This window comes from Diabrotica virgifera, chromosome 3 (assembly GCF_917563875.1).
Source record: "Diabrotica virgifera virgifera chromosome 3, PGI_DIABVI_V3a".
Taxonomy (NCBI): Eukaryota; Metazoa; Arthropoda; class Insecta; order Coleoptera; family Chrysomelidae; genus Diabrotica; species Diabrotica virgifera.
The window spans coordinates 232,710,570-232,735,976 of NC_065445.1; the positions used below are offsets into that span (position 1 = coordinate 232,710,570).

The 25,407-nt window shown below is 31.8% G+C and overlaps 1 protein-coding gene across 1 annotated transcript in view; it reads right to left on the reverse strand.

Moving 5' to 3' along the window:
• The window catches only part of LOC126881596 (arrestin domain-containing protein 3-like), an 89,996-nt gene extending 75,436 nt beyond the window's left edge, over positions 1-14,560 (reverse strand). Inside the window, exon 1 of the mRNA XM_050645958.1 lies at positions 14,429-14,560. The gene's annotated coding sequence lies outside the window, so the exon portion shown is untranslated. The remainder of the gene's footprint in view (positions 1-14,428) is intronic.
• Between the last annotated feature and the right edge of the window lie 10,847 nt (positions 14,561-25,407).

Here is a 25,407-nt window from a genome sequence, read left to right on the forward strand (position 1 = left end):
CAGAAATGACTTCTCGAGCACGTCCTTTAATTTTATTCATTACGCCTCGAGTCAACATGTGATTTTGAAAGCTTTCGGGATTAGTACGATCCCAGAAATGATCAAGAACCATTGTAGTAAGTTCAATGAAGTTATGCAGTTCATTAGGGTTTCCATTGTAATCAGGTACGACAGATAGATGTTTATTGACATCAAAAACAAGAGCGGGAGCGGGTGCCACGGCCATAGTATCTAATTGACTAGTGGGAGCAGGAGTAATAATTATAGACGGTATATCTAAGCTTATTGGAGTATTATTTGAAGAATTATCGTTAGCTTTTAAACTAAATTGAGCAACTCAGTTATTTTGCGAAATAGAAGCAGCACCAGGTTCGACAATCGATTCACTGATAGTTGCAAGAGAATTACTAATAATTTTAAGCGATGAAATTTGTGAAGCAATTAAATTGGGATTAGGAAAAATATTAAATTTGCTTACAGATAGAAGACTATGCTTTGGTGCATTTCTTTTCGAAGGAACTGGCTTCTTTTCTGCTTTCTTCTTATCGTCCTTTGGCATACAAATGGATTTTTACACTTTGACAGTGGCCTTCCGTAGACTTATGGGGCTGAACTGCTATGGTTTTCCCTGGAAGTTGGTTCGTAGCGGGTAAACGTTTAAAAACGACGAGGATCTGCTAAAGGACACTCCCACTTTTCCTACTGCACTGTGCCACTTAAAGGTTTAAACTCACGAAGGTACTTTTTAAAAAGACCCTTTATTAAATTTTACAAATATACTTCACTTTTAATTGATCGAAAATAACTGAAATTAATTACAATGATATTACTTTTATATAAAATCAAAATGCTGGATATAAAAGGTAAAACTGCTGATTGCGATCGCTGACCTCAGGGATTATTGCACCATAATTCGCAGTTTACAAAAAAAAAACAAAGAAGAAGAATTCTTTAAAGTATGGCAATAATATGTCGGGCCCAGAAGTTGACAAAAACGAGTAGAAACTAGCAGTAGTAAAAGCGAAAGCAGACGCTTATACAAACTTTTACAATCAACTTACTGTCAGTGATGGTGAAGCAAAGATGTATAAAATAGACAAACATAGGGTAAAGAAACCAAAAGATTTTAATTAACCTATGTAGATATATCTGAGATGAAAATAAAAAAATACTAGTTCACGAAGGATGTAAAAAAGCAACGAAGAAACTACTTTGATAGTATCATAAATGAAGGATTTGACAGAAAAGTTGTTGAAATAACGAAGCCTTCTTGCAATTCTTCTTAAGGATGCATCCAGTTATATATCTCTCTCGATTAAACTAGATATGGCCAGCGGCACATAAAGCAGATTTTCCCAAGTCAGTTGAAAGTTCGATCTCAAAAATATAACGAAAATCTGCAAGAATTTGAAGCCGATATTAAAAGATGCTCTCATACACCTAGAGACTTTCTGAAACAAATTGGTATAGGTACAGACATTCACAGATGAACAGTAGGATGCTGAAATACAACAAGCTCTCCAATTACACCAACAGAAAACTTTAAACGCAGCAGTAATCTCATCCCAGGAGTATGAAGCGGCAAAAAAGTATTGTTAGATCTCGTCCGAAATTAAAAGAAAAAAGATTTCGAGAAAATGAGGCAATAACTACCGTAGATATTCAACAACCTACTTTATTTCAAATGTTAAGCTTATTCTAAACCCTTCAAAACAAAAACCTTAAAATGGAAACACAAGATGTTTAAATTGTGGAAGAATAGGACATTTGCAAAATAATTGCAGAAGCCTAACTCAGGCAAGGAAAGAAGAATTAAATAATGAGGCCAGAAAGTCTCCAAGATCGACGACCAGAGATCTGTCACAAAGATCCCCTAGAAATAATGCTAGATATAGGTTTCAAAGAAATAGATTTTGCACAACTGACCACAGAGAGGAAAAAGATAGTCTGGAATCTTAAGTGCTCATTTGACTGAACAACTGATGATTAGTAAAAATGAAATAGAAAACTTAAATTGTTAATTTGCAATAGGAGTGTAAGGTAACTCGAAATAATTCAAAAGCTACACATTTCGATTTGGAATACAAATTCGAGAAACTGGCGAAGAAGAAAAATGCGTTAAATTAATAACTACAAGAATTCCAAGATGCCTTGAATGAACGACCGCAGTTAAACAGAAAGAAGATAATGATCAAACTTCCCTAGAAAACCTTAAAAGAGCCAAAAAAATAAAAGATAATAATTACTTAAAACTCATTCGAAAATTGCTTAAAAATGGAATAAGACAGGAAATAACCAAATATAGTGGAACTATAAAGACATATTGAGCTCAATAGGACTCTCTGTACCTTTTCAATGGTCTATTATACCGAAAGTGGTAACTTCATAGCAGCCATTTTGGAGGATATTTTGGAGTCAAAAGAATACTTCGAGTTCAAGACAGATTTTATTGGATCAATTTTAGCCGAGATGTGAAAGATTGGTGTAAGAAATGAAGTTTATGTAACGGTGGAAAAGGTCCTAGAACAAGAATTCTCGGCAAAATGTCACAATATCTTTCTATAAAGTCTTTTGAACGACTTGCAGTGGATAATCTCGGTCCACTTCCGATGACAGAGATAGAAAACAAGTACTTAATGGTCGCAATAAAATATGTATTTTTCAAAACGGCCTTAAGTTACCACCTTCTTAACATCAAGAAACGACTATGTAGCAGAAACATTCAAACACATTTCGTATAAAGACATGGAGTTCCTTTAGAGTTACATTCCGATCAAGGATGAAATTTTGGATTAGTATTATGGCAAGAAATAATGAAAATCTTGGATATTAAGAAAATTTGCAATACGTCTCTCTGTCGGCAATCAGACGGTATGGTCGGAACACATAATAGAACTGTTTTTCAATGTCTCTCAATGTTCGTCGCTGATAATCAAAAATATTGGGATTCATTAATCCTTCTATTCCTCATAGCCTATAGAAGTTTCGAACATGAAGCGACCGGTTATTCTCCATATATATCCTCCATACCACAGAACTGATGTTGGTTTCAGATGGTCACTGATAGACCAGTTTTTCGAGTCGAATAACGATAAAAGAAGGAAAAACGAATACATCTGGCGGAAACAGGAATACTTGATGGATGAGTTGGTGACAATAAAAAAAGGAGAACATTACGAATGAGCATATTAGGGGAAGACTAGGGGTAGCAACAATTGACGCCAAAATAAGAGAGCATAGATTAAGAGGGACACGTCCAACGTCGAGATGCTAATCACCCAATACAATGAACAGATGATTTGAAATTTCTTGAATTTCCTGGAATGAGTAGGAAAAGAATATCAAATCAAACAAGGGAGACGATTAGGACACGTCGAAAAAGATTAATATGAATGTGACCCAAGGTAGACAATTAATAATTAAAAAAATGTACATAAGAAAACCGACCCGCATAGAGAATAAACATGACTCTCTTATTTCGTTTTTCAAATTTATATTATTTCATAGCTCTTTTACAGTTTTATTCGGAAACTCAGTTTATTTTCTTAAATTTTATTTCTTCTTTAGAATCCGATTTTATCTAATAAATGTGAAAATACACCCTATGCCTTTGTATTACAAATATTTTTCAGACGATTTACATACCTACCACAATGTTTTTAACAATGAGAGTACCTATACTTAGAAACTGCTGCCCTTTAAGTTATCCTCGTACATTACTAATATGTATATACATATATATATATATATATATATATATATATATATATATATATATATATATATATATATATATATATATATATATATATATATTGATTGTGGAAATAAATAAATTGTCAAGTTAATGCTTTGAATTGATAACATAGACCTGTTATTAGGATAAGTGGTCCAAATGTTAGTAATTTGAACCACTTATCATATAAATATTGGAAATATTTGTTATACATACATATTACATATTTCATATATTTTGTCGTCATCATGAGTAGGATGATGACATGCGTTAGAAAAAGGAAGTTGTGATGTAGGGGAGCCCAAGCGGGGATTTTTGCAGTTACTCGAGCGCATCAGATTATCACATGGGGATAATCTGATAATGTAAATGTACCCCTAATATATATTAGATGTTAACACAGGGGAGTTCGTTAAGAGGAGCCCGAAATAGCTATTTGTATAACAAGGGAGGAAAGTGCTAGTTTTCCTCCCGAGAATGAAGTTTACTGCCCGACGCGTAGCGGAGGGCAGTAATCATTCAAGGGAGGAAAAGGCACTTTACTCCCATGTTATACATATGGTTTTTCCACCTTCCTCAAATAACAAGTCATTTTTTGCATTTTTACTTAATTTATTTATGTAACTAACCAACAAAATTTATTAGAACTAAAACAAACAAGTAGGTACAATATAACTGTCAACTGTCAAATATAAGTCAAATTATTAATGTAAACATTGTTAAATCAGAATAAAAATTTACTGTTTTTTACCATTCTGCAAAATACAGAGTGTTTTTAAATAAACGTTAAAATGTATAGATACTTACGTAATAAAAAATAGATATTGTACAGGGCGTCAATAAGTTATATTTCATGAATGAAATACCATGACGTCACTTTTACTTTTCCTCCCTAGGGAGGAAAAATATTTTCCTCCCTAGGGAGGAAAAGTACAACTTTGCTCCCTACAATCAGGTCCGGAAAAGTATACTTTCGGTAGAGGTAGGTGGAAAAAAATTTATCATTAGAAAAATTCGAAATCGTCAGATTAAGATTTCAAAAATCTGAAGGTTTGAGCTGGGCGTAAGAATATGGGTGAGATACAAAGTTTCACAAGGAAAAAGCGAATATTTCGAGAAATACACGTCCGATCGAAAAACTAAAAATACGTGTTCAATATTTTTCAAAAATCTACCGAATGATATCAAACACGACCCCACAACGAAGTAGGGTGGCGAGTGAATTAAAAATTTTAAATACGAATCCCGCGATATTTCAGGAAAATAACATCAGATCGAAAAAATGCAAAATACACGTATTTAATATTTTTGAAAAATCTATCAAATGACACCAAACACGACACCCCACGGAGGTGGGGTGGGAGGTACTTTAAAATCTTAAATAGGAGCCCCCATGTTTTATTGCAGATTTGGATTCTTTATGTAAAAATAAGAAACTTTTATTTGAAAATTTTTTTCGAATTATGGATATATGGGGTTATAATCGGAAAAAACGAATGTTGGAAATGGAAAATTAATTTAAAAAATGGAAAGTCCCCGGAAAATTTTACTTAACTTTTTCTGGTTTTAGGACCTAATCTTCACAAAATAGGTTCCCATAACGCTCGAGTAACTGCAAATTTATCATAATTTCCTCCCCTTCTATAACAAAGATATCTTATTAGGATAAGTGGTCCAAATGTTAGTAATTTGAACCACTTATCATATAAATATTAGAAATATTTTTATTTATTACATGTTCAGAATAAATAAAAATTTTCTTTTGAATAAGATGAAAAATCGTTGAAATTTTCTCTTTTTTTCACCCCTGCAACTTATTAAAATAAACATTATAGAAGTTTTCAGTGACTTTCGGGCCTCGCTAATAACGCAATCTTTATCATTTTGCGTTTAAATTTTTTAAAAATACTTATTAGTTTTCTCAGGATTCAAAAAAAAAATGAATGCATTTAAGTAGCATTGGAGCCGAAAGTTTACGCCTCTCCCCTTAAAATCTCCTGCTTAAGGTAAACACGTGTACGAAGGACAATAAAAAAATTCTAGTTTACAGCACGTTGCATTATAATTTCTAATTTTTAGTTGATTTGGTGGCATATTTTTTGCTACTTGCACACTGTTGATTTTGAATTAAAAGAGTCTAAGCTGATTAAACATAATTTAAGAGACCATTTTTTATGAGATAATTAAAAAAAACGGTATAATATGGTAGACAGAGAACCAGCATAAAATTTTAATAAAACACAACAGAACATAATTTGTATATATACTTATATATAAAAGAAAAAAAAAGTTGTTTTTGTGTTTTGTTTGGTCCCTAAAGACGAATAAATTCGAAAGAAACTTAAAATTATAGCAGCCAGCCAAAAACCCGCCCTCATTAGTCGGGACGTCATATCATTATAATTTGTAATTCATTACATCTGATTTTTTTTACTTGCAAAATAATCATTTTATGGTATATCTCAGTTTTATGAATATTTAGATAGTTGCTGTGAACTATATGTTTCAATAGCTATTTGTATAACAAGGGAGGAAAGTACTACTTTTCCTCCCGAGAATGAAGTTTACTGCCCGACGCGTAGCGGAGGGCAGTAAACATTCGAGGGAGGAAAAGGCACTTTACTCCCATGTTATACATATGGTTTTTCCACCTTCCTCAAATAACAAGTCATTTTTTCATTTTTACTTAATTTGTTTATGTAACTAACCAACAAAATTTAAAACTAAAACTAACAAGTAGGTACAATATAACTGTCAACTGTCAAATATAAGTCAAATTATTAATGTAAACATTGTTAAATCAAAATAACAATTTAATGTTTTTTATCATTCTGCAAAATACAGGGTGTTTTATACATAAACGTTAAAATGTATAGATACTTGCGTAATAGAAAATAGATATTGTACAGGGCGTCAATAAGTTATATTTCATGAATGAAATACCATGACGTCACTTTTACTTTTCCTCCCTAGGGAGGAAAAGTACAACTTTGCTCCCTACAATCAGATCCGGAAAAGTATACTTTCGGTAGAGGTAGGTGGAAAAATATTTGAGTGTTTTTGTTAAGAAAACTTTTTTAAAATGACCGAATATTTTTTTCCTAAAGGGCAGTATAATACCTTACCCATTATGAACATAAATTTTTATTATTATGATTAGTTTATTTTAATTTTATAGTAAAAGCAGGAAAGAAGCAAGCAACAGACATTAAATACTTACACTAAACTTATTTTCACATACTTGAAGACCTTGAGAGTGAACTAAAATATCTTTAACACGTTGACGGACAGAACGTCTATAGACGTCTAATTTCCATTGATGTAATGTGACAGAACGTCTATAGACGACATTTTTAAAATGCCGATTTTTGGCAAAAAAGTGTCACTGCCAAAAAATGTCACATTACATCTACAAATGCACATGACGTCCGTGCTCGTCGTCCACATGTGTACAAAAATTGTTAAAAAACTCATTGTTTCCATAAATTATAAGGGCTAACAGATATTCAGAATTTCCCTATTCTCTTTGCAAAATACATACTTATTGAAGGGTGAAGGAAAAAAACAGGTAATGTCACACTTTATAAGAAATTGAGATAGCGACACTATCTAACAGATATTTTATGTATTACTATTTACATTAGACTGGTAGATAATGACTTGGACCGTCCGATAAATATGCTTATTTAAAATAGTACTGCGAAGGATAAAAACTTATCCTCTAGAACAAAAACAAAAATTAACGTTTTTATTTCAAGTTAGTCGTTTAGTTTCCTTTGTTTATGTTTGTTAGAAACTTTCTTCTTCTTCTTAGGGTGCCTGTCCGTTCCGTCCGAACGTTGACGATAATTCTGGCGATGATGACTTTGTTGCTATACGCTATACGGAATAGTTGTATTGAGATCTTTCTATACCACGCTCTCAGATTAGCAAAGCAGGATATTTTTCTTCGTCCTGGGGCCCTTTTTTTCTTCAATTTTACCTTGTAAACTGCATTGGAGTAGCTCATATCTGCCTTGATTTTTCATTATATGTCCCAAGTACTGCAGCTTACTGTTCTTCACGATGTTGACCAAATCTGCGGTTATGTTCATCCTCCGTAGCCGTAGTATTTCTTCATTGGTGACTTTGTTTGTGCATGGTATCTTCAGGATCCTTCTGTACAACCACAGCTCCAAAGACTGAAGTGTTAGAACACGGCCAATGAAGTTAGAGTTAAGCGTAATGGAGTTTTCGCAACAAATTAATGTGTGTTTTAAAGCATTCATGTCAATACATGGTGTAACTAAGGGCAAAGTTGAACACCTACAAAAAAATTTAAAAGCTACAGGAACTTCTGGACAAGACAAACGTGGTAAGCATAGTTCCAAGCAGAGAAAGTTGCATCCAGAATCGCGTGAAGCAATATAAAACCACAAAATCTTTTAAAACTAGATTATCCCATTACAGTTTACAAGAATCTAAGAAATAGCTATTTGTATAACAAGGGAGGAAAGTGCTACTTTTCCTCCCGAGAATGAAGTTTACTGCCCGACGCGTAGCGGAGGGCAGTAATCATTCAAGGGAGGAAAAGGCACTTTACTCCCATGTTATACATATGGTTTTTCCACCTTCCTCAAATTAATAACAAGTCATTTTTCATTTTTACTTAATTTATTTATGTAACTAACCAACAAAATTTATTAAAACTAAAACAAACAAGTAGGTACAATATAACTGTCAACTGTCAAATATGTCAAATTATTAATGTAAACATTGTTAAATCAAAATAACAATTTACTGTTTTTTACCATTCTGCAAAATACAGGGTGTTTTATAAATACACGTTAAAATGTATAGATACTTACGTAATAGAAAATAGATATTGTACAGGGCGTCAATAAGTTATATTTCATGAATGAAACACCATGACGTCACTTTTACTTTTCCTCCCTAGGGAGGAAAAATATTTTCCTCCCTAGGGAGGAAAAGTACAACTTTGCTCCCTACAATCAGGTCCGGAAAAGTATACTTTCGGTAGAGGTAGGTGGAAATAGCTATTTGTATAACAAGGGAGGAAAGTGCTACTTTTCCTCCCGAGAATGAAGTTTACTGCCCGACGCGTAGCGGAGGGCAGTAATCATTCAAGGGAGGAAAAGGCACTTTACTCCCATGTTATACATATGGTTTTTCCACCTTCCTCAAATAACAAGTAATTTTTTCATTTTTACTTAATTTATTTATGTAACTAACCAACAAAATTTATTAGAACTAAAAGTAACAAGTAGGTACAATATAACTGTCAACTGTCAAATATAAGTCAAATTATTAATGTAAACATTGTTAAATCAGAATAACAATTTACTGTTTTTTACCATTCTGCAAAATACAGAGTGTTTTTAAATAAACGTTAAAATATATAGATACTTACGTAATAGAAAATATATATTGTACAGGGCGTCAATAAGTTATATTTCATGAATGAAATACAATGACGTCACTTTTACTTTTCCTCCCTAGGGAGGAAAAATATTTTCCTCCCTAGGGAGGAAAAGTACAACTTTGCTCCCTACAATCAGGTCCGGAAAAGTATACTTTCGGTAGAGGTAGGTGGAAAAAGTATTTACCAGAGAGTTTGAATATTACAAAAATGTTCAACTTGTTTAAAGAAAAACATCCGACTATTAAAGTTTCTTACGTTACATATCGGCAAATTTTTAACACGAAATTTAATTTGTCATTTGGTTACCCAAGATCAGACACACGTTCAGCATGTGATGAATTCCATGCGAAATTAAAATCATTAAATTATGACAAGGTTGCTGCAGAGATTCGTAAATTAACAATTCAAAATGAGTTACACAAACGTAAGGTACAGACATTCTATAATTTTAAAAAGGCTGCTGGCAAAAATCAAAAAATTCCGGCGGCCATTGCATTAGATTACCAAAAAAATATTGCATTGCCTTTTGTTATAATTTTTATTGTCATTTTTGTTGCCATAATTTTGTTTTCAGTCTTTCTATCAGCTGTGCAACGAATGTTTGTAACGAAAAGTAATATTGTAATGTAAAATACAACGTGACGTTTGGACAGTCCTTGTTTTTTTTTCAGTTTTTATTTGTAGTTAGATACTTTTTAATTTTTTTATCTCTGTTCTTTAAAAATTTGGTGAAAGTTTGTTTGTGTATTAAATACAATGTACTTTAAGTTTACTAAATAAAAATAAATACTATTTCTTCAGTGCAATGGTTTAAAGATATGTAGTCACAAACATTAAATTTCCTATTTTCTCAAAACAAAGATAACGTTATTTTCCTTGTTTTTTTCCTTAACCCTTCATTTATAGTAGTCTAAGAGCTAGTGAACCCTACGACTAACGGTCGTCCTGTAAGGCTAGAAATTTGTCTAGTGATAATTCATAACACACCAATGCTAAAAACCATGACCTGGCAGGCATCAGCGGTGCACGTGTATCTACCAGGTGAATCGAAAAGTGCAAATTTAGGGGGTAAAATAAACTTTCTCCTGTAAGGTTTAAATTTAAGTATGTGTTTGAGTAGGCCATTTAGAGCAAATGTGTACAATGACAGGCGATTCTGAAGAGCATAAGACCTTGCCAGGCGAGGGGAAAGATTAGGGGTTTTTCCTAAAATTATTTTTTTTACATCTAACACATTTTTCTTAGGTTTTTTGAATCATACCAAACAGAAAAGGTCTTTAGTGATTTTTCTCTTAAGTTAATAGTTTTTGTTATATAAGCGATTAAAAATTTTGAAAATTGCGAAATCGGCCATTTTTAACCCTAAATCGGACATTTATCTAAAAATTTCAAAGTTGCCAAGGTAGGTAGATATTGTTTAAACATTGATTGATGAAATCTCAAAAAGTTTTTTGCAATACAATATCGGAAACCCCTTTGTTTTTTAATTGCTGATCAAGCGTGCGCGACACTGTAGTATAAGTGAGGACGTTTGAGTTGGCATAAATTCATTATCTCGAGAAAAGGCAAATTTCAAGAGAAATCCTCGGACGGGTCGATTTTTATTTTTAAATTAGGACTTTTTGGCATATATATAATACTAGTGAGGTCATCCATCTGAGCGTGATGACGTAATCGATGATTTTTTTAAATGGGAGTAGGGGTTGTGTGATAGCTCATTTGAAAGGTTATTTAATTCTCTATTCAGTAATATAAACACTAACATAATTATTTTTACAGGGTGTACAAAAAAAATTTTTTTCTCTTTGTCAAATTTAATCAAAGTTAATTTAATAAAAAAATTTTTTTTGTACACCCTGTATAAATAATTATATTAATTTTTATACTACTGAATAGAGAATTAAATAATCTTTCAAATGAGCTATCACACAACCCCTACTCTCATTTAAAAAAATCATCGATTACGTCATCACGCTCAGATGGATGACGTCACTAGTATTATATATATGCCAAAAAGTCCTAATTTAAAAATAAAAATCGACTCGTCTGAGAATTTCTCTTGAAATTTGCCCATTCTCGAGATAATGAATTTATGCCAACTCAAACGTCCTCACTTTACTACAGTGTCGCGTACGCTTTATCAGCAATTAAAAAACAAAGGGGTTTCCGATATTGTATTGCAAAAAACTCTTTGAGATTTCATCAATCAATATTTAAAGAATATCTCCCTACCTTGGCAACTTTAAAATTTTTAGATAAATGTCCGATTTAGGGTTAAAAATGGCCGATTTCGCAATTTTCAAAATTTTCAAGCGCTTATATAACAAAAACTATTAATTTAAGAGAAAAATCACTAAAGGGCTTTTCTGTTTGGAATGATTAAAAAAACCTAAAAAAAATTTGTTAGATGCAAAAAAATAATTTTAGGAAAAACCCCTAATCTTTCCCCTCGCCTGGCAAGGTCTTATGCTCTTCAGAATCGCCTGTCATTGTACACATTTCTTCTAAATGACTTACTCAAACACATACTTAAATTTAAACCTTACAGGAGAAAGTTTATTTTACCCCCTAAATTTGCACTTTTCGATTCACCTGGTAGATACACGTGCACCGCTGATGCCTGCCAGGTTATGGTTTTTAGCCTTGGTGTGCTATGAATTATCACTAGAAAAATTTCTAGCCTTACAGGACGACCGTTAGTCGGAGGGTTCACTAGCTCTTAGACTATAGTGTCACAACACTTGCTTATACATTTGACGTACTGTCCGTCAACGTGTTAATGTCCTTTCGAAATGAATGTAACCACTTACGCCGTTTCTTATCGACTGGTAATCTAATAAAGATTTTATTGGGGGTTTTTATGGTTGTACTTTTAAACAATGATACTAAACAACACTTATAGTGTTTACTTTTATTTTCCATAGTAAATATACATCAAACTCAAATCTAAACAAACTGGTATATATTTTTATATTTTTATAATGAGAATTGCAGTTCTAAAATATGATATGACGACACAATTACTCACGCGCTTTTTCGATCGTTTGAAATGACTTAAATACACAGAAGATTTAAAATTTATGCTTCTAAGTTATTATGTATGAGGTTTTCAGGCGAATTTTGGAAATCCTATTTTTACATGAGACTGAACCATATTGTGTAATAAAACAAAAATGTGCAAGTTCCCTATAAAAAATATTATCACTAATATGCCAAAGTATATACATGCGAAAATTGAAAGTGTATATGAATAAATCTCTAAATATTTCGAGTTTTAAAATAAATTAATGATCATACATTTTCAATCAGTTTGTTGTTTCGATGCTTCAATCCTTTGTATTTAACATTAACTTTATTTAACATATAAATCTGTCTCTTTTTTATCTTCTAACACTGACTTACGATCTTCATACCTGTTAAGTATATAGAGTGAATTTTATGTATGGAAACACTCAATTATCTCGAAAACTGCTTCCACGATTTTTATAGATTTTGGTAGGTAGGGGTTTTCTAATGCGGCCTATATTATAGTGCTAATTACATTGTTGTCATATTTTCCGTTTTTCTGGAAATCTAATGAACTTTCTTATTTCAAATAGAACACCCTGTATATTTTTTGCCTTTTGAAGTGCTATTATTTGAAGAAATACCTATTATTTTTTATGTTATATTCCCTATATCTAAATGCCATAGGTTCGAAGTTATTGCTACATTTATTAAAAAGAAAAAAATTTAAACAAATTATAAAAATCAATTTTTTTGGCCCGGATAAACACTATTTTAGGTTGTTTGGATCATTGGGAACAAAAAAATATTGTATAATTTTTCTTTAAAATGAATCGTTTCCGAGTTATAAATAATTTAAAACTAAAAAAAAAATCGAATAATGACGATTTTCAAGGTTCAAGAACACAAATTAACAATGCTATTATTGAAACTGCGAAGTACCCAAATTTAAGCTCAAGGCTTATTTTATCACTTGCCGATAAGTAATTTCAGATTGTTTCATTTTAAAACATTGTTTTTTAGTTGTTAATGCAGCCCGATCGCCCGTCCTTTCATATGTACTTCATTAAAAATTAAAAAGCAATGTTATACAATAAAAGGAGGCAAAAAATCTTATGACAAGCTATTAGCAGAAGAGTTGGGCTTAAATTTAGGTACTTTAAAATTTTAAAAATTATTTTTTTATTTGTGTTCTTGAACCACGAAATTGTCATTATTCGATTTTTTTCAGTTTTAAATTGTTTATAACACGGAAAAAATTAATTTCAGAGAAAAATTACAAAAGATATTTTTTGTTCCCAATGATCCAAATAACCTAAAATAGTGTTTACCCGGGCCAAAAAAATTGATTTCTAAAATTTGCAAATTTTTTTTTAAATAAATGTAGCAATAATTCCGAAATTATGGCATTTAGGTAAAGGGAATATAACTTAAAAAATAATCAGTATTTCTTAAGGACTTCAAAACGTAAAAAATATACAGGGTGTTCCATTTGAATTAAGAAAGATCATTAGATTTCCAGAAAAACGGAAAATATGACAACAACGTAATTAGCACTATAATATCGGCAGTATTAGAAAATCCCTACCTACCAAAATATATAAAAATTGTCCAAGCCGTTTTCGAGATAATTTAGTGTTTCCATACATAAAACTCAGTCTGTATAATACATGGGTTTGTATTGTTATGTCTAAGTGAACAGAGTGGACCATTTGAAAAATAATATCTAAAACTACACTTGAACAGGAGAGGGTATAATTTTGAGTGATTTCAGTTTGATCACTTTACCTGTTATTTACAGATTATTTAACATGTTCTACGTGTTGGACTTACTAAAATGCTATACATATTTGTCGGAAAAACATTTTTTCATATATAATATAAAGTTTGCTAATAAATAAACTTAAAAACAACCTGCTAGTTTTCACATCATAAACTTGTCAGGATGACAAATTCCACAATTAAAATCACGTACCATAATTAAAACTTCCCCTGTTCCAGTGTTCCCATACATTAAAATTTGTCCGACTAGACACCGTTAAGATATTAACAAATTGTCAGCTGGCTATTAATTAACTTTTTTTTGGTACGCGGGATCCAGGCCTATTTGTAATGAGGTGAAAAAGCTTTGATAAAATGAGCTTTGTAATGAAAAAAAATATACATTTGAATATTTTTCATTTCTTTCGTTTATTCATTCATTCATTCAGTAGATTATATTATGTGCATGTGTATGATTCCAATAAAAAATGTTTTTATCTTACCTTAAGAAGCGTGTTAGGAAGAAAATATCTTATAGATGAACAATAGAAGGAGATTCTCAGTCTAAATCATACCGGAAAGTCAAAAAATTCAGGTAGAAAATAAGTTGGCCACTTTCAAGGAAGAGCTAGAATGATACTGATGCGCTCAGCTGTTTTTCGCGATCAATAATCGCTGGGCACGCTCAGATGCAATTTGGTTCCATTCGGAAATGTCAAGTAGCAGTTCCCGTAGGCAGATATACGGGGTGTAATCCCAGGGTTACAACAAAGTTTCCAGGTATTAGTAATAGTAATAGAGGAGTCAATGGAGTTTTTGATTACGGAAAAAATCAAACAAGATAGAACTTTTTCTAATCTCATTAAGAAATGTTTAATAAACAACATGTCAAACAGGTCTACTCCAAAAATGGGTGCTTTACTTTTTATTAACCCGCCATTACACGCGCTATGAGGAAATCCCTCACCATATTTGTTTATAACCAATGAAATTGTGTAAACTAATACGATAACCTTAAGCACCCAGGAATGCCTTTAGCATGGTTTATGAGAGGGTATGAAAAAGTTATAGAATATTTCAGGCTGCCAGTGTGCTGTGTGATAGTTGAAAGAAGAGACATCCCTCGTCAAGTGAGGGAATTCCTCACTGCGCGTGCAATCACAGTGAAATCACGTTTCTATTATCTCAAAGAAACTTTTAGGTTTGTATTTAATATTTAGGTAGGTTTAATTAAAATATTATTGTTTGGATTAGGTTAGGAATAGTGGCACACCGAGGGGGGGTTTGGGGGTTAAAATTCCACCCAGAGCATATAGAAATATATATAAAAGAAAGTAGGAAAATGTAACTTGTCTTTTACAAATAATACAAAAAAACTTTAGGTGCCCAAGCAAACCCCCTCCCCCCAGAGGAAAATTCTAGGTGCGCCACTGGTTAAGAACCCATTTTTAAATTTACCTATTCTAATTGGGAAATAAGCCACAATTTAACTTGAAAACTTGATTTTATTGACGTTTCGAATTCCACCTCGGACGTCGTTATCAAAATACAAAATATTAATAGTTAATTACATAAATGCCACAAAGAAATAGCTTCAGAACAGTTTTTAATTTTAATTTGTATTTTTAGTAAAATGAATTCGCGTAAAGAACGTTAATTTCTTCAGTGGCTTGCTGAAATTGAAAATTAAGAAAACTTGCTTTTGATCTATATTATTTTTACTTTTGTTTTGTTAAATTAATAAAAAAAATTGGTTTACGAGACTTTCTATAATATGTGAGTACAACCCATTTTATATTTATACATGTTGACATTCATTCTTCCTCGAAATAAGTCGAATTTATGTAGGTGAGGGCGACGCTCATACGCGTGCAACCACGTCACAATAGAAGACGCGTGTAACGGCGGGTTAAACAAATCAACTGTGAAATTAGTTGTTTTTTTAAATACCTACGAAAATATAAACTTTAGAAAAAAACTGACTTAACCATTGAAAAATTGAAAATTTTACACAAAAAACCTTATATGGAGATTTTTCTAAATTTCTAATCTAAATTTAAATCTACAGCTTCTATAATTTTTTATTCATAGCGCTTAAGTCACCCCTCTCAGAAACATTGACGCACTGTATATTAGCGTTCGACACAGCGCGCTTTTGAATTAATTCATTATAATTTTTTAACTAATCGATAAAATTAAATTTTACAAATTGGAAATGAAAGAAGAGAATTAAAGCTATCTTATGGTTGTAATAAAAAGAAAAACAAATAATATGGGCATAAGTAAGGTGTGGGCGGAAAATGAAACTTACATGAATTTTGTTTAAAAATGATTTCAAAATGTGTAACTAATACAATTTTACCCATAAAACTCTAAAATTTGTACAACTTACTTCTCAAATACTTTACTACTATACACGATGTTTCATTAAAACAAAAATCTCAAAAATCTCAAAAATTTAATTCAAATAATACGACGTCTCAAAAAATGTAAAGTATCTTTATATTTCACAATATTGAAAAATATTATTAAGAAAATATTTGTCATTAAAACTATGTTTCAATATTCAATTATTATATCCTTATAATTAAAATAAAATATGGTGAACTATAAAGGTGCTAATTTTTAAGCGACATTGATATCTGATGGTTGCATCTTCGATTTTAGACTAGGCGGAGCATTTCATATAGACTAATAGGTCTGGATCCCGCGTATGAAAAAAAAGTTGATTAATAGCAAGCTGAAAATTTGTTAATAGCTTAAGGGTGTCTAGTTGGATAAACTTTGACATATGGGAACACTGGAACAGGGGCAGTTTTAATTGTGGAACAGGTTAAAAATTTGGAACGGTCAGACCACGAAAACGGCACATTTATTTTGTCCGACAGAACAGACTTAAACTCTCCGAACAGAGATTAAACTCTCATGCAAAAATCAGACTGCTATTTATCACCTGTCATAATTCCTGTCATTTGACATATTCTACATGTTCCACTCATTAAAACGCCCATTTGGTGATAAATAGCAGTCTGATTTTTGCATGAGAGTTTAATCTCTATTCGGAGAGTTTAAGTCTGTTCTGTCGGACAAAATACATGTGCCGTTTTCATGGTCTGACCGTTCCAAATTTTTAACCTGTTCCAGAAATAAAACTGCCCTTGTTCCAGTGTTCCCATATATCAAAGTTTATCTGACTAGACACCCTTAAGCTATTAACAAATTTTCAGCTTGCTATTAATCAACTTTTTTTTCATACGCGGGATCCAGACCTATAACTTTTTCCTTAAAACTGATAATAAAATTCAAAACGGCAACAGGTGTATATTTTCAAAAACTGATAGTTGTTACAGTACCAGCGGTTACAGTAAAAACTGTTCGTTACAATGTGGTAGTCATATTGTCTAGGAGCACATCGATGTGATATTTAATAATTTTAGGGATTGTACCCAAAATCAGAGGCCTAGCCTTGCATCAATTTTAAATTTAATATGTTAAATAATAATGTTAAATTAATATGTTTGTCAACAATTGCTCTTCTATGACGGTTTTATACCTATAAGACGAAACTTTGATGATGGCATTTTGCTATGCCGAAAGTACTTAGCTGATTTTAATAAATACTTTACACACTATCAATTTTTGAAACCATACACCTGTTGCCGTTTTGACTTATATAGAAGTTTGTACGAGTCATACAGTATTTTTCTATTGATAATAAAATAGATATAATTGTAATAAAATGATTTTTGATGTCCGTAATTAAAAAAAAATGCTTTTTTTTTCAATTAGAAGGATGTAATTGAATATTAAAACATAGTTTTTATTTCCAAACACCTTTTTGTAATAACAATTTTTGATATTCTGAAATATAAAGGTACTTTACTCTTAAACAAAATTCATATTTTTGACATACCTCGTATAAAATTTGATATCTGATGCTTGAGTTTTAGATTTTAGACCATGCACAGCATTTTATTAAGAATACTTTTTTTTCGTAATATTGATAATAAAAAAGTTTCTCATATGATTCCTAGTTATGCAGACATAGTGTAGGTATAAGAGCTCAAAATTTTTTTTTAGAAACATCAAATTGTAATGTCAGATTGGGATTTAGCATATTTATGTAAAAACAAAAAAGAAACTTTTTGATTAAAGTAAAATGATCCATTCAACATTTTATAATTAGTTTTACAAAAAAATTGTTAATGTTTAAACAATTAATAAACAAGTAGCGGCTAAAACTGCAAGTAGAACTTATTACTTTAACATATAGGATATAAACAACAAAAAAAGTTTTAAAATAATGTAAATTTGTTTGAATTTTTCCGAAACAATGCAAGTTTTTGTTCTATTATACAATATTGACTCCCCTAAAACGAAATTTATATTTGTTAAAAAGCTGATTTAACCATTGATGAATTCAAGCGGTTGATGTAGCTACTCACTTTTTCATCCTGATATCATCCACATAATACTCCTCCGCAAAATATCGCTTTGAGAATAAACAATAAATTATAAAATATACTTTTCATTTGATGTTATGGTTATAAAAAACTTTTCAATATAAAATAAAAAGGAAAAGATTCCTCTCATTGGCTGTATACCATAATAAAAAACTTACTAAGGAAGTAAAACTTCACTTGTAGGTAACTGGTATATAAATTTTTATTAAAATTTTATCTAATATGATCCAAATTGGATAAAAGTGGGTACATCTATAGTACAAAATCACACAAAAGTTTTCGGACCAATCAGTCCATCATCAGGTGGTAGAAACTTTAGATCCAAAGTAGTTGGAACTAGCTACATAAATAGGTCAAAAGACCTTCATTTTACAATAATTATGCCATTTCGGCTACAACAATTTCGACAATAAGTCGATGTTTAAAAAATGCAGCGTTATTATAATGTGGTCTTCATCTTGATGGATGTACCCACTTTTATCCAATTTTGATCATTTTAGATAAAATTTTAATAAAAATAAGTTTTAGGAATAGGAAGTTTTACTTCCTTAGTAAGTTTTTCAATAAAAATTATTTTAATTTCACTTTTAAAAGTTTTAATTTTCGACAAACTAATTATTTTTTAATTACGAAGACTGATATTCTTTTTGTACACACTTATGACATATGGATGGATTGGAAAAGAAAAGTATTTTAAAAGTGTGTGTGTAAAGCATTTAATCCCTATCTGAGTGCTGTCTGCTTATAAAACCACCTACAAGTAAGGGCTTAATATAAGTAAGAAAAACATAACAAAAGGTCAACTCTACACAATCAAGCCCCTTTATAAAGAATTATGCACTACAACTACCTCGGCACCATAATAAATGAAAAATGGACCAACAACCAATAGATAACAGCGCGCATCGGAAAAGCCAGATTTAGATTCAACCGGATTGGGATGGCATAAAAGTAAGAATACCAGTGGCGGCTCGTGGTCTTGGAGACAGGGTCGGCAAGGTTTTTTGTCTCCTCATATAGGTATACCATCAAACTAAAAGGCTTAAATCATCATAGGAGATTTTGTTGTTTTTTGTTTATTTTATTTGATGTACTTGACATTCTCTCTTGTTCCATGGTGTTTCGACCATACGTGTTGATTCTTTTGAGACAAGATAAATCCCGTTTATTTGAGGCAGAAATTGGTGGTAGTGGTGATAAGATAATTGATGAACAGTTTGTTATAATGAATTGCAGTACTTACTACATAGAATTATACATACATATTTTGTAACTAATCCCACTGTCTGAAAATATTTGGATCGGCATAATTTTTAAGTACCTAACTTGTTATAATAAATATCTTGGAAATTCTTTGGAAAAGAGGTCAAAAATTTGCTAATTTTCAAAATTCGAAAAACGAGTATCTATTTGCATATATTAGTAGGTATCCAAAATTTCAAGATATACCTATTCGTTTTTCGAGATATGTATCATGTTGTTGTCTTTTTTGGAATGGTTCGGAAATATCAAGCGAGTCCAAAATGTCACTGCGTATATATTGGAAACTACTATCATTACGAAAATCTCTGAGATTTTGCACCAGCTTTCGTATTCTATTTTCTGAATAAATAATGTCAGTTGACTGATTTTGAACAAAAATGAATATCTTGGGCAAACTTCTTAAAAATATTTAAAAGAATTTAAATTTAAAAGAAAGTTCTCAAATCGATTGCTTCACGGATCGAGGTATCGCCAATTTCAAAATAAAAAAAAAATCAATAATAAAATCAATAATAAAATCAAAAACTTCCAAAAGCTGTTCACAAAAATCTGCTACATATACTAAAACTACCAGAGATAATCGGCTTAGATAAAACTAACCGAGATTTAAAATTTCATCGCGTCTGATAAACTGTTCGCTTTTTTTTTCGAAACAAATTTGTTCTAAAGCAGTAATCCGTTTAGGTGAGCTAAACTGGCAAGAAAAGACCATATTCTTTATTTTTTTACACGTATCATGCAAAACTAAATTCATTATATGCGCATAATAGTGAGTAAATAAAGCTTGTGATGCAATATGCAGTTTTAACTTTTGCCTGGAGACCATGCAATTCACCACACATCACCGCAACGCCGTCATAAGATTGCCCCAGTTTGCCCTATCAATTTATTTTTGATATAAAAAATTTTTAAAAAATTCTTTAAAACATCAAAAATATATTCTGCCTTATTGCTTTTACTCACGTTTCTAAAACCTAAAAACCTCTCATAAATATTACCACGTAACGACGTAACGCGTATCGAACAACAATAATTGATAATTGTGAATGACATGATAATCAGAAGTTTCATCTGCTTCCAGCGAAAAGCAAATGGTTTTCTAAATCTCAGATTCAATAACGTTATTCAAAATGTAACTATTTGATTATATGTATTAGTTCATTCTGTATTACGAATACACTTCGAATCAGAAAGTAAATATTTCTAACACAATTTTATTATTTTCTCTATAATTACTTTGATTTTTAACAAATGCTTCGATCCATCATGTCCACTACATGATAATTCCTGACAACTTAAAAAAATTACAATATCAATTAAACGACGTAAAACGGCGTGATTATTTTTGACAATTTCTGCCGATGCGATCTGGCGATGCACTACCGACCGGCAGATTTAAATATGCCGTACCTGCCTACGGAGAGAATGTATGTTCGCTTGCTCATCGACTTGTTATTTCGTTGAGTTTTACGTGTAAATCATCAGCTGCGGATGCGTTGGGTACGGCTAGCCGAAAAGTCAGATGAATGGCTCGGATCATTCATTTTTTGAGAAGTCTGTTATGCGCAGGGATCACTTAACGCTTGGATTGATCAAATCCTTTTAAAAACCATGAATTAAATTTAGTCTGTATTATCTGACAGATTTTTTTTTACTTCACAGATACAAATATTAAAAAAATCTACCTATATAAATGTGTGGGTCGGCACTGTCGACCCTGCCGACCCTGACCGGCCGCCACTGAAGAATACTACTATAATACTACGTCTTCTATAAAAAGTAAGGATAATACGTCTTCTGTGTCCTTTTTATGGCGTTGAATCACTTACCTTGTATCTGCAGAAAATTTGAAGCATTTGATTATGGAGTGACAGGGTCACAAATGACGAGTTCCTTAGAAGAATTGAAGAAGAACCGAGGAGTACTGACTACCATGAAATCTCGAAAGTTAGAATACCTCCGAATGAATCCAAATATGCCTTCCTATAAGCCAACCTGCAAGAAAAAATATTTGGAAGGAGAGGTCCAGGATGTTCTTTTCTGAGCTGTTGTAGATAAGATAAATATTGCCATGATGATCGCCAACAGTTGTCACGGATAGGCATATCAATAAGAAGAAGAATATAAGTACCTAACTAATTTGAGTATTGCAATGTTTCACCAGATAATACTTAAAAAAAATTGTCAAATCGCTGGTTGTTTGTGAGACGATTAAAGGGTAGGTACTCTGATTTTATGTTTAGTTTTCACATTTTTGTTTTTTTTTAAATATTTAGATTTATAATATAATTAGCATAGGTATTTTTATGATCTGTGAAATGACTTTATATTTTTATTAATTGAAAAAAAAATGTAATGCAATATTCTAATACACTTTAATAATACTAGGCCTGGAACCGCGTACCAAAAAAAGTTTATTAATAGCAAGCTAAAGATTTGTTAAAAGCTTAATGGTGTCTAGTCGGACAAACTTGGATGCACGGCAACACTGGAACAGGGGAAAATTTAATTGTGAAACAGGTTACGGGTTTCGAATGTCAGAAAATGAAAACGTCCCATGTATTTTGTCGGACAGAATTTCCAAGTAATTTGTTACCCTTTCATTAAACTTTCATGCAAAAATCAGACTGCTATTTACCACCAATATAATACCTGTAATTTGACATGTTCTACGTGTCTGACGTGTTAAAATGCCCAACATATTTGTCGGACAAACATTTTTTCATATAATATGATCTAAAGTTTGCTATTGAATAAATTTAAAAACAACCTCCTAGTTTTCACAATCATAAACTTTATAGGATGACACGTTCCACAATTAAAATGACATTCCACAATTAAAACTTCCCCTGTTCCAGTCTTCCCGTACATCAAAGTTTGTCCGACTAGACACCGTTAAGCTATTTACAAATTTTCAGCTTGCTATTAATCGACTTTTTTTTGGTAGGTACCCGGGATCCAGGCCTGTACGTGAAGTATACCTATAACAACATTATTTATTTTCATACTATTATCTCAAAAGCACTATAAATAACAAGTCCAAACTATTTCGGATTTATCAAAGTCCAATAAGAATCGCCATCTTTATCGTATATCTGTAATTTTTAACGATTCCTTCCCATTGTCCTCAAAAACATGTAGTACGAAAATATGGTTCGATACATCTAAAAATAAAAAAAAAATAAATACTTGCAATTAATATAGGCCTTTTGGGTTTTAAGCCAATAAAACGCCACGCTTGGCCATTGGATGTGGAGGAAGGAAAAGGTGGAGATGGGAATGCATTGGGTTTGGACATGGTTTCCCGATCAAGGGATGCTGGGGAAATCCATGAGATCGTTTGGAAAGGTGTGCTATTCCTGAAGTAGATCTATCCCCTGCCGGGATCGCAGAGAAGTATCTATTAAAAGGCAACGGCTAGCGTCAGACTGTCTTAAATACAAACAAATAAAATCTGTATACAGCGAGGAGTACGGCAAGGAAACAGATGACATCGTTCTTATAGCCGATCGTATGGATGATACAATAAAAAGAATGTGTGTGTACTTTGTACGCACGTAAGAAGTTATACTTCTATTATATGATTTAAACGAAATTAATTATATTTTATTTAAATATTAAACTAATTTTTACTTACTACATCTCAAACATTTTTATTAAAACAGTGCCAAACATTAAAATAATAAAAGAATAAAACACACACAAACACATTAAAAATGCCACAAATGATTTCTGAACATTAATTGTCGGAAATTTTTTTAACTAAATACGTATTTTCTGAAAATAAAATTATATAATAAATATAATTACAATCATAAAATGTATAAAAAAATAAAAGTTTTTATTGGGATTCGAACCAGCTATCAGCGCGGTTGGTATATTGGGGTTCATTCGCCTTAAACGCTTCGCCACGGAGGCAATGTGTCATTATGTGCGAAGATGGACTAACTAAACGGATTAAGCTTTTGACATTTTTGAATTAAATTAAATTATTTTGATTTTGAATTGAAATGATTTAGAATTGAAAAAATACAACAAAACATAGAGTAAGAAAACAATATATTAGGTGAACATTTATAGAAATTTTGATGGTAATCAAATTATGTAAATAAAAGTATTACATACTATGTATTTTGGTAGGTTCAAATAGGTAGGTACCTATGATACATTTACAATTATTACGTACCTGTTGCTTTTAAAAACTATTTAAATGTCACTACAATTATAAACATTTTTGTTTCTGTCTTCACAACAATAAAACTAATATATTATACATTTGTTTACCTTCATATTGAACAATTATTTATTATTGACAGATCATTTCAACACCCAATCAGAGCCCGTATAACGACTAATACCATACTGTCGGTGTGCGCATGCGCGCAGATCAATATAAATTCACCCTCAATCTCAATCGCGCCTAAAGAAGTATAACTTCAAAAATTTGAACAAATTATATTACGCTTCTTTACACGTCGGACTAAAGATTAACATTTACAAGACGCAAATAATCGTAATATTGTTTTTAATGGAATGGATATTGAGCAGACTGCATCTAATAAGTACCTGGGACATGAAATTCGGTTGGGAAGAGAATACCAGACGTGTGAGCTCCTACGTCTCATAGGATTAGCCTGGACAGCGTTTGGTAAACTGACCAAGCCTGAAATATTGGTCTATGTATGAAATTTAATAAAACAATGTTTCATCTGGCAAGCAGTTGCGTACATATCGACCTATATTCGGATCTTGGACTAACGTGAATTGTATTATTGAATGTATTAAATAATAAATATACATAAATACTAGAAATCATGCAGCGATTATCAGTAAACTTCGAAATGCAATTCTTACCTTTAAAGTAAATTCGTAATTTATGGTCACAATTTTTCCAGCATTTAAGGCTACTTCTTTTTTAGCTACTGAACTGAGCATCAAAACAAAACTCTTTTTGTCTTTATCAGCAGTGTTGTACCACTTCGTGTCAAAAGCAATATCTTCTGTTATTTGTGCCTAAAATATTTATTAAGCATTATTGTGTGGTCCACAAATTTTTTATACCTATTTGTGGACAACGCTTGAACCATCTAAGGTACGCCGATGACATCGTATTGATAACCGATAAAAAAGAAGAATTGTTTGAAATGATGAAAGAACTGGACATAGAAGCCGGAAAGATAGGCCTTAATATGAATTACAGCAAGACCAAAATCATAACAAATACAGATGAGGACATCACAATGAGGATCGGACAAGATGAAATAGAACAAGTTCATGATTATATATATCTGGGTCAAATTATAAAACTTAACAAGGAAAACCAAACAGCAGAGATCAAAAGACGAGTTAGAGTGGCATGGGCGGCATTTGGAAAACTAAGCTACATCCTTAAAAACAAAAGATATCCACAACATCTTAAGACCAAGGTATACAATCAATGCGTACTCCCTGTTCTCACTTACGGTTCCCAAACGTGGACGTTTACAAAAGCAAACATGGACAAGATCATAAAGACGCAAAGAGCAATGGAAAGGCAAATGTTGCACATAAAACTATTGGATAAAAAGAGAAACGAGTGGATAAGAGAGAAAACCAAAGTTAGGGATGTTAGACAAGAAGTTGCAAAGTTGAAATGGAGATTTGCCGGACACACTATAAGACAAAAGAAAGACCGATGGAACAAAATTCTCATAAATTGGAGACCGTGGCAATATAAACGAAGCAGAGGAAGACCACAAATGAGATGGGCAGATGAT